This window comes from Anolis carolinensis, chromosome 4, assembly GCF_035594765.1.
Source record: "Anolis carolinensis isolate JA03-04 chromosome 4, rAnoCar3.1.pri, whole genome shotgun sequence".
NCBI lineage: Eukaryota > Metazoa > Chordata > Lepidosauria > Squamata > Dactyloidae > Anolis > Anolis carolinensis.
Window position 1 is genome coordinate 218,508,862 of NC_085844.1, and position 15,868 is coordinate 218,524,729.

Below are 15,868 nucleotides of genomic sequence, written 5' to 3' on the forward strand. Positions count from 1 at the left end.
CACCAGAAGCAGCACTATCTATTTGATTGTCCCTAAATAGAATTGTTCCCTTCCTCCACCTCACCAAAGTTATCCAAAAAATGTCATCTGTTCAGTAAAGAGAATGCTAGCATGCAAAGTAGGTCAAATCAGAACACGCAGAGAAAATGAAACAGGGAAACACTTAGCAAAAAGATGTCACAATGGTGAACTAGCAATGAACAGCATGAAACATCAGGGGAGACTTTCAGCAATAGGGAGTCGAGAAGATGTCTGAACAGTGCTACTCAGGGCCCTTCTACATTATACTAAAACCCAGGAGGAAGTGACTTCAAGTAATCCACTTCCTCCTGGGTTGCAGTCCTCACCTCAACCCAAAACTGGGGCTTTCCCTTTTGGATGCCTCCGGTAAAAAGCGAGACAGGTCTCACGTTTTGGGCCTATCTGAAATGGCCCTCAGTGAGATGCCTTTCTAAGGTGAGATGGACATAAACGGATCCACATGATTTTTTTTTTTTATATTTGAACTAGTCTATTCCAAGGTGAAGATAGTCAGAACTAACTCTGTTTAGGGATATCCGCACCAGGCCATTCAGGACAATTTTATACCTCCTGCTACTTTGTAGATACTGATTTAGCTACAACCTACAATGTTGCAAAGTTTTGTGCAGCAGCATACAAAATCCGTCAGGGGATGACTGGTCCCAAAAGTTGACTATGTATCCAGTAATCATCTCCCTTGATTCTATAATTTGCTGATAGACCTGTGTATTGTATGTTTTTAACCTGTTTCACCTTCCGCTCCTCCCCTCCCCCATAGTGCTTTAGTATCTATCATTACATTTTAAATGTACTAAACGTACTAAGTTTGTATGTAACTGTGACTTTTATTTCCTGTGCTGTTCTATGACCGAAATAAATGATTTCATTGATTGAACTCTGTTCAGAGTTTTGCCAGTTTTTTCCTCTGAATTATACATCATCTGATATTTGTTGGTGGCCTTCTATCCAAGCACTAACTAACTAACTAACAACAACTAAGGCTGACCCTGCTTTATAATCAAGATCTGGTAGTGTCTGATTCTCATCCTGAACTAACTATCCACCCAAAAGGAGATGCAGTCTCAACACAGCAGGGCTGGGCAAACCTCTAGCCAAAGGATTTAAGTGGTCTTCACAACTGCATTTTTCAAGGCTATCTATCCCCTGTAAACAAATCAGAGTTGGTGAAAATGATTGTTTGGAATTACATCTTCCTAGAAACTCCCACTCAGCATGGCTATTGAGGAGCTGTAGTCCAAAATATAACATTTTCCAAACTCTGACATGAAGGCAGTCTGGTCAAGGGGAGTAACTGCTCCCCTTTTGGGGTCTTCTCCTCTGGCAATTCATGCTGGTGAAGGCTCAGCATTTTCTTTGCAGGCAGAAAGAACTAACGAACAGATTGGGAGATTAAAAACACTCTGTGTCTGCCTGTATTTGTCTCTGAAGGACAGTTCTTGCACTAGCAAACTGTTCCTGACAGCTGGTACAATTCCCCTGTCTTTTGCACTGTCAGGATGTCCTTGACAATATCATAAGCTATTTTGTTTCAATTTGGTTTTCTTAGTTGGGATTGGTCTTAAAGACATCATCATGCAATGGAAGTTCATAGAATCACAGAGCTGGAACACACCATATGGGCCATCTAGTTCAACTCCCTGCCATGCAGGAAAACCACAATCAAAGCACCCCCAACAGATGGCCACCCAGCCTCTGTTTAGAAGCCTCCAAAGAAGGAGCTTCCACCACACTCCGAGGCAGTGAATTTCACTGTTGAACAGCTCTTACAATCAGGAAGGTCTTCGTAATGTTCAAGTGGCATCTTCTTTCCTGAAATTTTAACTTTTTGCTCCAAGTCCTAGTCTCCAGGGCAGCAGAAAACAAGCTTGCTTTCCTCTTCCTTATGACAGCCTTTTGAATATTTAAACATTACAATCATGTCTCCTCTCAACCTTCTCATCTGCAGGCTAAACATAACCAGTTCTTTAAGATGCTCCTCATAGGGCATGGTCTCCATATCTTTGATCATTTTAGCTGCCATCCTCTGGAGACATTCCAGCTTGTCCCTTAAACTCTTAAATATGTGAGGGGAAGTCATAGGGAGGAGAGAGCAAATTGTTTTCTGCTGCCCTGGATAATAGGACGTGGAACAACGGCTTCAAACTATAGGAAAGGAGATTCCACCTGAACATTAGGAAGAACTTCCTAACCGTGAGAGCTGTTCAGCAGTGGAATTATCTGCCCTGGAGTGTGGTGGAGGCTCCTTCTTTGGAGGCTTTTAAACAGAGGCTGGATGGTCATCTGTCAGGGGTGCTTTGAATGCAATTTTCCTTCTTCTTGGCAGGGGATTGGACTGGATGGCCCATAGAATCATTCCAACTCTATGATTCTATGACTCTATGATCTGCTCCAGAATCTTTTCTGGTTACTGATGTCAGGCTGACTGGATGGTAATTGTTTGGGTCTTCCCTTCTTGAATAGAGGAAAAGCATTTGCCCTCCTTCAGTCTGCTGGGACTTCTCCTGTTCTCCAAGAATTCCCAAAAATTATTGCCAGTGGTTCTGAAATTACTTCTGTTGGTTTCTTCAATATTCTTGGATGAAATTCATCTGGCCCTGGAGTCTTTTCTAATTCATTTAGAGTAGATAGGTATTGCTGGACTATGTCTTTACCTATTTTGGGTTGCATTTCCCCTATTGCCTTGTCCACTAAATATTTATCAGGTTGAATACTGATTTTCGTTTGGGAGAAGACAGGCAAATATTTCCTGATTGGCTGAATACACCTCTCCCAGCATTGTGATATTTCTCGCATTTTTATAATGTAGCTTTAAATATAAAATAACAGAAGGCCTGGCATGTTGGCATCTATTCATATATGACCAGTATTTTTTGTTGTTACTACAAATTACTGTTTTTCATATTTCAGCAACTCTCCAAAAAGATCAGAATTGAGAGCCTTCAGTAGATAATTCAGTGGACCTATTTTGGGCCAACCTTAATGCTCAAATCATTCTTAAAAGCAGCTCGACGTATAACACATTGCAAGCACTTGAACATATGGTTAGCACAACATGAGTAATTGTAGCCATTTAGGGAGGTCACATGTTTTGTTCTGAGCTGCTCATGAATGGATGGATATGAATGGTTGCAATATGTATATTTTGTTTATATGTGTTTTTAAATTGCTTTGTAAACCTGTGACTGCAGGTTGCCCTGGAGTTTGGCTTGCAATCAATTTAACAAACAAACAAACAAACAAACAAAGAGAACAGCTGATGGAGTCTGTCAATTCAATGCAATGAAATACTCAACTCCTTCCCTGTAATGCACTGGTCATTCACCCTTAGAATATCCATAAAAGGCTTAAGTAATGATCACTTAAAATACAATAAGTCAATTTCATTTTGATTAACACACAACTCCCTTGTTACAATACTTCCACCAGCTGCTGGTCTGTTCCTAGGCATAATTTAAAGCACTGATTATAACCTATAAAGCTCTATACAGCTCGGCTCCAAGTTAGCTCATTGACTATATCTTCCCATATAAACCTGTCCATGTTTTGAGATCTCCTGGGAAGGCCTTTCTTTCTGTCTTACCACTTTCACAGGTATACCTGGAGGGAATACAGGACAGGAACCTCTCAGACTGATTGCTTATGGAGAGTGGGCCTCACATGTGCTGGGTTTTTCTATTTGCTACTTATTTTTTTAATGCTGTATGTATTTTACAAGTTTTTTAAATCATTTAACTACCTTTTTGCATTTGTATGCTGTGAAGATTTAATTATGTTTGTGTTAAGTTTTTCAAGTTGCTTTGAGTCATATACTGCGAAAAAGTAAGATGCTGATAATGATCATGAGTAACAACAACAAAAAAGGTGAGGCTAGAAACCAGATAAATATCATTCCTGAACTGGCAGATGGTATGGAAAGCTAATAATCTTGGCCTGAAATAATGTGGGTCATTGTGTTCCCAAAGATCCACGATAGAGGCACTTTCTATGGAAATTAGTTCATCACACCCCCTGAAGGCCACATTGAGAAGAAGGCTTTGGCTGACAAAAACTGTAAGGATTTCCATCCCAGCTTATCAAACTAAGTCAACGTAAATAAAACAAAGATTTGCCTTGAGACTTTTGTGGAAGTCTTCAGCCTGCCATGCATTCAATATCCTTTGTCACAAAGTAGGTCAGTAATAGACAAGATGTTGCTATAGCAATTTTCATAATATTTTGTCATTATCTTTTCCTTGCAATGCACACGGATTTCAGGCTACATGTGGGCTGTAATTAATGTTCTGAAGATCAGCTTCAGCCTTGTTTTCTCATGACCTTCATTTTGTTGCTCTTTTATCATGAGAACAAGAGCAAAAATGTTGCAATTTGCCCAGCCTTCACCCCATTTCTCAGCTGAACAAAGAAAGTTGCCATTATCACAGTCCCACAACACATCTGGCGATATCATAGAATCATACCACTGGAAGGAGCGCTATGGATCATAGGTCTAACCCTTGCTTAAAGGAAGGCTCTCCAGCGAAAGCAGACTTGCACAATGCAGCAATAGGTAGGGACCAACATTTGAAAAAGCCAAACTTCTTCAGGTTGCAAATAGGTTCTTATTATCTGTGCAAAACTGTAGAATTAATGAAGTTTGGCACCACATTAATTGCTGTGGCTCAATGCTATGGGATCCTGCGAGTTGTAGTTTAGTGAGGTGCTAAAAACCTATCTATTTACTGCCTGAAGAAATTTAGCTTAAGGCAGGCCCTACAAACCTATCTGTGGGTACACTGTAGATGCACCCGCTGTGTGCTCGAGAATAGGAACAGCCAACCTATTTACCATTCCTCAGACTCTTAAGTTTTCTGATGACTCTGCACATAGAATATGTGACCCCAGGAATAGGTATATAAAACGAGTTTAAAAATTAAACATGTACTAATAATAAACCAGATTCCACAAGGCTTGCTACACATGCTGATTTAGCTGAAGCATTTTAAGCAGGGTCCACTGTAAACACAGCATGTTGTTGCCGACAAATTTGTCTAAATGATTGGCATTCAGAAACCTTTTACTGTTGACAATTTTTTCATGGCCCCAGTATTGAATTAAGGGGACCACATTTGGGATCAGGACACACAGTTTAAGAAGCAGAGCTCCACAATACTACCATAGTACTACAGTGCTACACTACTGCAACTATTAGAATTAGTTCTTTCCTCCAGAAACTTAAAACCATAAGACCTCATTCTACCTTCTGAGCCACCAGAGAACAAACTCGTGCCTCTCTCTTCTCAGTGGCCCTTGAGGGATTTAAAGAATGCTATCATGTCACCCCTCAACCTTCTCACTACCAAGCTGAACATGCCCACCACCTTCAACATCTCCTCATATAGTTGGTTTTCATTACCTCTTCTCATCTTCATTTCCTTTATCTGAACTCACTCCAAATTGTCTATATCTGTTTAAAAATGCCAGTAGCTAGATACAGGAGTCTGAGGAAATGTAGTCCAAAAAGATGAGATTTCCAAACTCTGTCTCTAGAACTGAACTACATTCTACCCCTGCAATAGTTAGAAAGCCGTTTTAAATGGAATAGCTACAGATACAGACTTGTGTTATACTATACCTCTCACGTCTCCTTGTTGTTTAGGGACAGGTCCTGCTCAGGGCCATGCCTCCTTCTTGTTTCTCTCAATTCCTGGCTTGGTACTCATGAAGGCCTAGGATTTCAAGGTGAACAAATGAATGTTTATAAAGATCAAATCTTCTCTCTCTTTCATTATGAGAGTGTTTTTATCAAGTGCATTTCATGTGTCAACTGAGCATTGTGGTCCAACTGGCACACTTACAAAGAGTTCAGGCCATCTCATATTGCCAAAGGGTTTAACGATATGTAATTATTTTGAAATATTTATACCTCACATTTTCTCCTAAAAGTTGGTTTTTCATGCATAGAGTTATTTGCTACTGTATGTTTGTATGGCATCATATTGTTGCCAATTTCTATGTGAGCCGCTCTGAGTCTCCTTCGGGGTGAGAAGGGTGAGGTACAAATATGGCAAATAAATAAATAAATATAAGGTGGCCAAGTGCAAAAACAGTAAGCATAAGAATAAAACAAGTAGGAATGTTCTTTTGGTTTACAATACATATGCTAACTATGAAAACACCAGCATAAAATAAGAATGCAATAGGAATTAATACATTTAAACTATGAAAAAAGACAAATTAAAAATATCCAGTTAAAATCAGAAACTACATGCCATTCTAAAAAAGAAGGTGTTTCCCAGCTACCAAGTTCATCCATCAGAAAGTAAGGCAAGTCTCTCTTGGAAGGGAGTTCCAGGGCCTACAATTAGGTCAGGATTATTTGCCACTGACCATGTTGACTTTGGTTGCTGGGACTTGCCGTTCCTCAATATCAGGAAGGTCACATCTTTCTCCTTCCTGGTCTAGGACCTAGATACCAGCATCAAAAAGAGCATGTTCTTGGTCCAATCTGAGACACTTGAGACATACAAGAGGGCCTCATAGGAGTGATCCAATGGGTGGGCTGGCCTGTGTGGGCGGAGATGATCTTTCAGGCATTTTGCTGATAAACTAAATAATTCAAGGATTTAAAGGTAATCAGCAGCATGTTGAATTATGCTACCTGGAAACAAACTGCAAGGATCTCCACATCAATCTGCTCTACTTATGGGGATCCTGTCAACACTCCGATTATAATATTCTGTGTGTTGTTGAAGGTTTTCATGGCTGGAATCACAGGATTGTTGTATGTTTTCAGGGCTGTATGGCCATGCTCCAGAAGTATTCTCTCCTGATGTTTCACCCACATCTATGGCAGGCATCCTCAGAGGTTGTGAGGTATATGGGAATCCCCCCCCCCCAATATATCTCACAACCTCTGAGGATGCCTGCCATAGATGTGGGCAAAACTTCAGGAGAGAATACTTCTGGAACATGGCCATACAGCCTGGAAAACACACAACAATCCTATAATATTCTGATTACAGTTTCCAAATGCTCTTCAAATACATCCCTACATAGATCTCATTGTAGCTATCCATATGTAATGCAGTTTGAGGTATTTGTTACACTGGATGGGGGATACTTATCTGTGAGAACTGGTATATTTAGGGCATTGGCTGGGCAAAGACACTCCTGGCCACAACCAAGGATTTGGGATCTCAGATCAGGACTGGACCCAAAAAACCGCAAAGAATGAGCTTGCATGTTATCCTATCTATCACATGTTCATCAGGCTGGCATTCTTCCTTTCTAAGCACCCTGTGAACTTGGAAAAGTTTGTTGCAGAGTTAATGACTGTATTGAGCACCAAAAGTTGCAGGTCATTTTTTTTCTTTTGTCTTGCATGGAAATTTATTTGTTTTTCAGTTCTGTGTGCATTATTTCTTAGGGAAGAAAATGCCCTGCTGACTTCAGCAGTATCTCTTCTGCTAAGTCACTGTACTTCTGCTTACGTTCAGACAAAAGTTTCTTCTTCTTGTTTTTTTTATCTATTATGGCTTAACTCTAATTGCCAGTCCCAGGTAGAGTTGATGCTTTTAATCAATTGATGAATGCTAAGTCAACACTTATATAAATTGCATCATTCAATAAGTTTACTCTAGCTGGAGCTAGCAATTAGATACAGGTCTTAGTGTTGTACTCGCTGATTTTATTAGTTACTGAAAAGAAAAGAATTTTTCAAAACAAATACTTTTAATTGAGGACGGGGGATACTTATCAAGATAAGTGATGGTGAAGGTGACTCAGAAAAGTAGAGAAGGATGACCATAGCCTAAGGAGACAATGGGAAGCATGCCAATGCAGCTTGAACAAATTTCCTATTATAACTCTCCTCAGAGCTGCAATATGCCCTGTTAAAGGGCCATCCATATCAAAAGATACCTCAGGCAACAATTACTGAGCATCATGAAATAACAGCAAACCGTTAAGTATTTAATTGTATTTCTACTGTGATGGATGGGGAGAATCTTTTGGAATTTTCTGTCTCACAATTTAAATTAACTTGGCTGGCTTTGAGGTTCTAGGCATCTTGAATTGGGTAGGTACAGGGCATCATTTGCTGCTTTTCCTCAGGCAGCTAAATCACTTGGGCTGGAGAAAATATTCAGGTATGTATGCTTTGTAGTTTTCCTTTGAAAGATCAAATCAATGAATGATGGTTTAGACCAGCAGAAACTGCACAAGGGAAAGATTAAACAACTTCTCCAGTTCTGTGATTCCCCTTTCGGTTTCCCGTCATCCAGCAGTTACTTTGTAAAAAAAAAAAAAAAAAAGTAGGATAGTGGAGACCGAAAAACAACAAAAAATCTTCCCTAAATTTTCAATGATTTATTTTATTAAAATGTAATATGCATTGGGCTTTATGCAATCAATGCCAAGGGAGAGGGGAAAAACAATTAAACGAATGAATGAACTAGAAACCAATGCATCAACATGATGTTGGAGGGATTAGATTCTACCATTTACCCCAGAGATGTTTCATTCCTGAAAACAGCCCAGAAATTCCTATAAAAACTGGAGATACTAGAAATGACAGTAGAAAGTAACATTGGCTCTTCCAGTGTGCTTTTGAATAATCCAGCCCCATGAACAAAACTTGGATGAATTTTACTATACCTTGCACTTTGTTTTATTCTCTCCTAGAAGAAACTCGAAGTCCGACCTCACCACAATTCTAGTTGAGAATGCTGAGCACTTTGTCCCAAATGGTACTATAATACATATATTTGCACTTTCGCCTAGACCGCCCCCATTTTATTTTATTTCTCCTAAATCATGGTTCTTTATGTTATCCTATGTTTAAACTGGTTTTTACTGTCATTATATTGTACTATTTGTTTTTATTATGTTTTATCCAGTCTAAGATGTTGTGTTTACATGTATTTTATTTGCTCATTATCTGTCTTTGGGGTTGGCCCTGTGTAAGCTGCCCCAAGTCCCTACGGGGAGATGGAGGCGGGATAGAAAAATAAAGTTGTTGTTGTTGTTGTTGTTGTTGTTATTATTGGCATGAACTTTTTTCTTGTTTTGAATCCCTCCTGATAGGCACACCATCTACATTCTGACAAAGCAGATTGTAGCAGATTTGTCTATATGTGGTTCCTATTCAATGAAGGCTGATCCCTGTGATGCCAAAGGGATCATTCTTTATTTTAATTAAAGCAAAACACTAACAGGTGATCATACTATTACAATAACTTTAGATGGAGATGCTCACTGGGATAGAAAAACAGAGTTTTACAATAATGCATGAAAACCAACACAAGTCTTTTTAGTGCAGCAGGTACTCTGATCCATTGAAAACTGATTAACAAGGAAAATGTTAGTGCTGATTCATGGCCGATGGTAGGTTGGTACCATTAGCTGGAAAGTTGGAGGTCATTCACATCCCTCCCTCTTTGTTCCTGTTTAATGTGCATGTTTTAGTGTAGCAGTTTAATGTGGTTTGTAGTGTTAGTTTGTAATTTGTAATTGTATTTTGTTCTTTTTGTAGACTTGTCCTATATATTGTTTCATATGATATAAAAATGTATGTGTATTGTAAAAAAATATTGATGCAAACCTTTCCTGGCAAATTGAAAATCTCTCCCTCATTCCCTATACAAATTAGTTGCTTTAAATTACTGATTTTAAACTGTTATTTTGTACTGTCTTCTTATATTGCATTATAGATGTTACATTTTATTGTAAAATAAAGTTTCATGCTGTCTTGCATACTCATATATTGAGAACTAGCTTAGATATTTTATTACTACATGATATAAACCACAATTATGTGCCTTCAAATACTTGGGTCAGCCTTCATTTTCTACTGAAAATAAGTATTTTTCTGTAAAGAAATTACTTCTAGCAATGTGCAGAGTTGGTCTAATGCTGCTTCAGTGTAGATAAACAACAATATAATGATAATACTATTTATTATAGAGATCCTATAATTCATTCTAGATATTGATCCCAGATGCTTCTGCAGCCATTGGCAGGAGTGCTTCTTCCTCTGTCGAAAATGCCAAGCTTTTTAAAAAAGAGCACAGCAGCATCCATCGCTAAAGATGCCAAAATCCTCAAGCAAATGCATCATTGTCTTGGCCAATTTGATTGGCAATGTTTCATAATACTTCTGAAATTTGTCACTGTTGCCATTGCTCTCCTTGTATACAATAGTATTCTTTGCTTTTACTATTCACATCCATAAAAGCATTTTAGTACCTTTTGGTAACATGATCACTCACCATATATTAGCAGCACTACTGTTGGTTACATTAATGCTACTAGCATTGATTTTTGTTAACACTGACATTCAGTGTTACCAACTTCCATTACTAAAGCTTTGAACATCCATCACTGCTAGTTCCAAGCCTCTTCTTGATATTGCTACTCTCTGTTTCTGCACTCATTACCACAACATCTCTTTCAGTGCCAACTAGACATATCACCAACATCCATCAATACCACCATTACTATCAATCTTGTGCTCCACCCACATCCATCACTGTTACAGTAGGCATCATGAGTAGTACCACCAGCATCTATCACGATGCAGTAAGAAGATGCTGCCAGCACCTCCAGCAAACTATCAGCATCAGTGGCATTCTGTACGGATAAAGCTGGCAGGACTCAGCTACATTTTCAGAGAGAAAAAGCCTCAGGCCCCATCCTTCTACCCACCTTGGAGAGCTCTCTTAATTTGAAAATGTTCCACAGAAGCCGTAGAGGAACAAGCTTATTGTTTGTGGCTCCATTTTTGTCTTTGCATGCTACAGTAGCTCAAATGTAGCAGTGCTATAATTAACTTTAATTAATAATCATCAAGGAAATGCCTATGAGCATTTGTGTCGGGGTTACACTAACTGCCAAAAGGCTCTTTACTTTTTGCTCCGCCCCACAGTATCTCTTGTTTCAGCACTCATTCATTCTGCTTCTATTTGAATTTAGTTGGGGATGAGAGGGGCACCAGTTTAGGATTAAGCTTGGTGGCAGGAAATCACACCAATAGAATAGAGTAGAATTCTCTGCATGTCTTGGTTTCCTATATCTTGTTAGTGCCCTGGTCCTACCTAATGATTTGTGTGGAGCAATCCATAATAGCTCTTCATGTAATGGGTCAATCTAGTACAAAATCATTTACAAGAAGAATGTTTGACAAATACAATCTGGTCTTTAAATCTGAATTTTGCTGATTTGATTATTCATGGATTTGATTAAAATATTCTCTTTAGGATTATGTAGGTGATCCACTGTAACTGTATGGTCAACTGCCACCAGAGGTTGATCACAGAATCTTTCTGAAGAACTATAAATTCTCAGAAATTCTAGGTCATCTAATGCATTTCTATGGCCATCCTCCAGTGGAAATTTGAGACCTTAGGGATTCCTAGATTGGTGTTCTTTCATGGCCCTTCCAGACAGGTCCTCTATCCCAGGATCTGATCCTAGGTTTGCTGTTTATCCCAGATTATCTGGCAATGCAGACTCATATAATCCAGTTAAAAGCAGAAAACCTGGGATCATAGAATCATAGAATAGTAGAGTTGGAAGAGACCTCATGGGCCATCCAGTCCAACCCCCTGCCAAGAAGCAGGAAATCACATTCAAAGCACCCCCTATCCTGGGATATAGGGCCTGTCTGGAAGGGCCATCAGTGGGTTTTTATTTGCAGTTTTTCCACTTTTGTAGGGATCTTGCACCCTAAACTCAGCAAATGTTGAGGGCTGACCATAATGATTGCTACAGATGGCAGGCAAAGGCATTTTACTAACATTTGATGGATGTTAAATCCAACATGATTTTACTGCTATACAGCTGCTTTTATTGCATACATAGTACTTTTTCATTTTAAATTCCATCTTAAATTTAAGTTGTTGGATACTTAAATGTTTATTGATAGTTGTTTTGGAAGATCTTGGGAAATGGCAGGGTAGAGATTTTGTTGTCACTGTGTGCATTCAAGTTGTTTATGATCTATGCTGATGCTAAGTTGAACCTGGTTTTTTGGGGGGAGGATTTTATTCAGAGAAGGTTTGTCTTTGCTTTCCTCTGAGGCTAGGGGAGCATTACTTGTCCTAGGTCACCCACTGGGCTTCTATGGCTAAGTGAGGATTAGAGCCCTGGAGTGGTAGTCCAACACTCAAATTACTATAACCTGCTGTCTTTTATACATAAAAGTAAGAGATATGGGATAGATTTTTCTGTAGTTTTCTTTGCTATTTTTTCCTGAAAAACTAAATATAGTACGTATCTACAGCCATATTGTCAGGTCTGCTATACTGCAATCAATTTGCCGTGGTGGCACAATGGGTTAAACCCTTGTGAACTGCTGACCTGAAGGTTGGGTTGCTTGACCTAAAGGTTGCCAATTCGAATCTGTGAGATGGGGTGAGCTCTCATCTTTCAGCTCTAGCTTGCAGGGACATGAGAAAGGCCTTCCAGTAACACATTCGGGTATCCCCTGAGCAACTTCTCTGTAGACAGCCAATTCTCTCAAAAGTGATTTGCAGTTTGTTCCCAAGTTGCTTCTGACACAATAAAAATTATATCAGATACCCTTAAAATGGATATGAATGTTTAGTTATTCTACTATAACAACAACAACAATAATAACAACTTTATTTATAACCTGCTCTATCTCTCTGAGGGGACTCAGAAGACAAGCATTGACAAAACTCATGCTGCTAAATTCTTTCTATTTTGAAAAATCTCATGATTCTCAATCAGTTACAGGGACCAGTAGTCAAGACAAAATGTGATAAGTTTCCCAGAGAGACATATCCATCCTTTAGTAAAACAGAATGTTCAAGTAGCTGTATTGAACTAGCTTGATGGGAAACATCAATATTTAGAAATTTAGAATTTTCAAGAAATTGAAGAGCTGATCATTGCAAATAGTTGTTTTTCCTTAAAACACAACTCCCAGAATCCACCAGCCAGCATACTGGCATATTTGGAGATATTATTCACTAGAAAAAGTCACTTTTTCTTGCTGTGCTGAAGAGCTCCCAGAAGTGGTTCGGTCACACTTATGCTGGGTTTTGTGATATCCTAAATCTGACCCAAGCATTAGCAAGAGCCTTCAAATTGATTCTTTTTGTAGACTTTCTTAAGTGATAGATGTTTGAAAATTAATCAGGCAAACTACCTGGTGAGAGTGTCATGAAACATTAATAGCCCAAGAGAGACATCTCAGTTGAGGAAACAGAAAGGAACACTGAAATACTTTAGTTGAGAAACACTTTGGAGACTTCAGATGCCTTTGAAACTTGTCTCTGCTACTCTTAGAGGTGAAATACAAACAGGGGTCATTCTACTGAAGTACTGCAGACAACCAGACCTGCTCTTTTTTAATATTTCACAATTAGAAGCACTCTTTGGTAGCAACAATCGAAAACAAACAGGAAAAAAGCATCTGAATTACCAAGTCAAGGCTTTTTGACGCACTGTAGCATGACTGAATTCCTGCCCTATTTTTTTTTTTTTACTTTTAGACTAAAACATTGTGGGAAAGAAGCCAAATAGCTACTCAACAGAAGCACAGAGGCCAAATCCATATGAACATACTGTGAATCAAAAGCAGACCATAGTACGTAAAACAGTCCATATACTGTGAGGCTATGATCTACCTTCCACTACATACTGGAAAACAGTTATTTATTTATTTATTTATTTACAGTATTTATATTCCGCCCTTCTCACCCCGAAGGGGACTCAGGGCGGATCACATTATAACACACATAAGGCAAACATTCAATGCCCATAAACACATCAAACAGAGACAGAAAGAGACACGCAGAGGCAAGTTAACCTTCTTCTGAGGGGATGTTCGATTCTGGCCACAGGGGGGAGCAGCTGCTTCATCATCCACACTGACGGCACTTCCTCATTCCAGGTCGTAAATTAGTTAATCTTGCCTCCCCACTTTTTATAAGTGGTACCTTATCTCCTACTTGATAGATGCAACTATCTTTCGGGTTGCTAGGTCAGCAACGAGCAGGGGCTATTTTTTATTTTTAATTGACGGGTGCTCACCCCGCCACGGGCTGGCCTCGAACTCATGACCTCATGGTCAGAGTGATTTAAGGCAGCTGCTCAACAGCTGCGCCACAGCCTGGCCCCAGTTGCTTGGTTTTGCATTATGTTGCTAATTGCCATCAAGTTGGCTTTGACTTCTGGCAAACTTAAGAATGAGAGACCTCCAAGATACCTACTGCATTATTGATTTTTTGAACTCTAACTCCCAGTCAAGATGGCCACAGTAGTCAAAAAACAATATGTCTATGCTCTGATTATTCTCTTGATTATTTATTAGCTTTATTTACTGCTTCTGAGCAAATCTTGATAGAAAACCCTGTGATACCTTCACCTTAGAATCATAGAATAAAAGATCACCTTAGGGTCATCATAGGTCTGAAAAGACTTGTAGGCATGCAACAAGTCAATATTTTAGATATCTCATTCATTTAAGAAAGTAGTTCTCAACCTGGGGTCCCCAGATGTTTTTGGCCTACAACTCCTAGAAATCCGAGCCAGTTTACCAGCTGTTAGGATTTCTGGGAGTTGAAGGCCAAAAACATCTGGGGACCCCAGCTTGAGAATCACGTATTTAAGAGATCTGCTCTAGTTGGGATTAGTAATTAGATTTTGAGATGACTTGGGAGGAGGCAAAGGCAACCACCTTTTGAACAAATCTTGCCAAGAAAACCCCGTGATAGGCTTGTCTTAGGGTCCCCATAAATCAGAAACAATTCAAAGGCACACAAATGTGTTATGTATTTTATTTTTTTATTGATGAACACTTATTTTGATTTTGGTTTCATCTACTGAGTATTCTTTCATTACAGCTTACTATTCTCCTTGCTTCAGCTCTCTGTTTATATATGGAGGTAATATTTCACAGGATGGCTATAAAGGATTATGATTATGTGAGAACATCTGTGAAACATTCTAAATGTACAACAGTGGGCTCTTGGCATCCTCTGGGGTTTCATTATATATACTAGCATACTAAATTAGTATGCCTTATAGGATTGTTTTTTAGATTTTGTTTTTAAAAACGTTCAAGTCATGGATGGCTGAATTTGTGGATGCAGCATCTGTGGATAAAGGGGGCTGTCTATATATCAGTTTAAAGACTTACCGTAAGTGATATTAAAGTAAGTACAAAACCTCCATAAAATGTTTCAGTGCCTAAATGTGACTTCATTTAACTATATAAGAATATTTAAGAACTTAAAATCCACTCAATTCCTAAATGTTATCATAATTGCATGGAGGCTTTTTTCTGGACAAAATCCAGAGAAGCATCTACTGGAACAATCTGACTTGCCAGATATCTGGTACTATTTCAATTTCAGCAGTTGCAAAGATCTAAATTAGGCTAAAGAAAAATGCATAGGCAAAGCTTCCTTTGTTAATGAAGCCAAGGTTGAAGGGCTGTTGCGTCTTTGTTATCCTTACTTTCTTAGTTCTAAATCAGGGATGTACTGATAATAGCCCTCTGAAAGTTATTGGAATGCAACTCCCATCAAAACTTCAAGCATAACCAATGGTTTGTGATGATGGGACTAACGATCCCAGAATCTGGAGACCATATATTCTGCTCAACTATCCTGGTATTTAGCTAATGGATTTGGAAGACATGTCTAAAGGAGGGAAGCGAGGTGTTTGTGCACCTCAGCCACCCAGGCAACACGGGAGGCTTCCTGTGTTGCCAGCTCCATAGGAGGAAGCCACACGCACTATAATAATAATAATAATAATAATAATAATAATAATAAAACTTTATTTATACCCCGCCACCATCTCCCCAATGGGGACT

General features: G+C 39.0%; 1 protein-coding gene across 2 annotated transcripts in view; it reads right to left on the minus strand.

The window, feature by feature from the left end:
* Window positions 1-15,868, minus strand: part of dlgap4 (DLG associated protein 4) — a 459,488-nt gene that overhangs the window by 176,395 nt on the left and 267,225 nt on the right. Inside the window, exon 4 of one of the 2 annotated variants that reach the window (XM_062978818.1) lies at window positions 5,654-5,747. The exons of the other annotated variant lie outside the window; for it this stretch is intronic. The gene's annotated coding sequence lies outside the window, so the exon portion shown is untranslated. The remainder of the gene's footprint in view (window positions 1-5,653; window positions 5,748-15,868) is intronic. 2 annotated transcript variants of the gene reach the window in all.